Genomic DNA, 1721 nt, shown 5'->3' with positions numbered 1-1721 from the left:
AAAAAAAAAAAAAAAAAAAAAAGATGCCCGTGAGATAGCATCTATACAACATCATCTATTGCCTGAGCAGCTAGGCCTGAGTTCCCTGTGCCCTTTTGGTGAGAACCAGAAAATACTGACATCGCTCAGCTCCCCCAAAACACTCCACGAATGAGCACTTGGTTCTGAAAATGTCAGGAGAGCCAACCACAAGTCCTGGTCTCCAAGGAATGGCAGGAGGCCGAAGTCCTCTAAGCAATGTGAAAAATTCCCTCATTTCATATCAGATAGGGATGACTAGGACACAGGTTTCCATCTGAGCAAACGACTGTAATGCATAAACACCAACGGTACAGCCAAGTATGGGAAACGTGTAAGATAAATAGGAGGGGAGAGATGGGGTCTCCCTCCCGGCTGCATCACAGACCAGCCCTTAGCACTGGGCTCCTGGAAGGAGACCAGGCCAGCTGCACCAAAGGGGACAGCAGCATGGTAGGGATGTGACCCGAATGCATCTGAGTCAGAGGGTCTGAGTTCTAGTGCCACCTCTGCCACTTAGGTGGATTCCTTACCCATGCCAAATCCCACTGAGCCTCCTATAAAAAACAAGTGCATGATCCCAGGGTTTCCCATCTATCTGTAATCCTCCTCGATTCTGGGCCTGCAAAATCAGCTCATGTGTTTTAAATGTTTTCTGTATGCCAGCTCCCTTACTAAGCATTTTATGTGTCTTCCAAGCAGGCCGGGACTCCAGTGAGCTCAGAGAAGCATCTTGAGGACAAGATTAAAGGGGAAAAGGGTGCCAAAAATTTCAATCATCAAGACAAGTAACATTTTGCAGCGCTTGAAAAAAAAAATCAAAATGGGTCCCACCAAATCTTTCATGAACAAAACTTATTTAAAAATCAACATATTAAATCAAGACAGGATTCAGCTCTATAAGCGTGCACGGCCTCGCCTTCCCTGGCTCCCCTCAGGTCCTGCCCTCCTTTCAGGAATCCCCACGAAGCTCCACAAGGTGGGTACTACCCATTTCCATTTTTGTTACGAGAAGGAGCTAAGGCTCTGAGAGATTCGACAACCCGCGCAAGGTCACCCGGCTAAGGGGGCAGCCTGGAGAGGGTAGGTCCCACCCCGCTAGGCCCGATTCCGGCCAAGGGGGTGTCCCCCGAGGTGGAGAGGGGCCCCGCGGGTACCTCTGGCTTTTGAACTCTTTCATGATCTCCAGGAAGCCGTTGTAGGTGGCGGGGTCGCTGCCAAAGCGGATCTTCACTTGGTCCAGATAGGTGAGGGCGTCTTCAACCTGCAGAGAGGGGAACGGTCCAGGTGGGCCCGGGCCGCAGGAGGAGGGAACGAGGGGCTGGGGTCCCTGGAGGGGAAAGGGTCAGGCTGGACCTTCGGAGGGCCAAGGTGAGAGGTGAGGAGTGAGAGGTCCAGGGCCGGGCAGAGGGGAGGCTGAGGCGGGGCCGGGGCCAGGGCCGGGCGGGGCCGGGGCCAGGGCCGGGCGGGGCCTGGGTGAGGGGCGCCTGCCCGCGGAGTCCAGAAGATGAGGTCCCCGAGGGAGGGCGGGGACGCCACTCACGTGCACCGGCAGCTTCTCGTGGCCTGCGGAGCCCGAGCGACCCCAGCGGGCGCCGCTCAGCCCCCGGCCCGCGGGGCCGCCACCGCTGCCGCCGCCAGCGTGCGCCATGTTCGAAGTCCGAGCTGCACCCCGCCCCGCCCCCGCCCGAGGGTCTCTGGCG

General features: G+C 56.8%; 1 long non-coding RNA gene across 1 annotated transcript in view; it reads right to left on the bottom strand.

Moving 5' to 3' along the window:
* LOC119467322 overlaps positions 1 to 1721 on the bottom strand; it is a 4359-nt gene extending 2638 nt beyond the window's left edge. The window contains exons 1-2 of the long non-coding RNA XR_005195861.1: positions 1562 to 1721; positions 1176 to 1282 (exon numbers count right to left, since the gene is read on the bottom strand). This is a non-coding gene — a long non-coding RNA (uncharacterized LOC119467322). The remainder of the gene's footprint in view (positions 1 to 1175; positions 1283 to 1561) is intronic.

Source organism: Cebus imitator, unplaced genomic scaffold (assembly GCF_001604975.1).
Source record: "Cebus imitator isolate Cc_AM_T3 unplaced genomic scaffold, Cebus_imitator-1.0 Scaffold280, whole genome shotgun sequence".
In the NCBI taxonomy this organism is placed as follows: Eukaryota; Metazoa; Chordata; class Mammalia; order Primates; family Cebidae; genus Cebus; species Cebus imitator.
The sequence above is the reverse complement of the archived record's forward strand: the minus strand, read 5'-3'. Positions and strand labels throughout refer to the sequence as shown.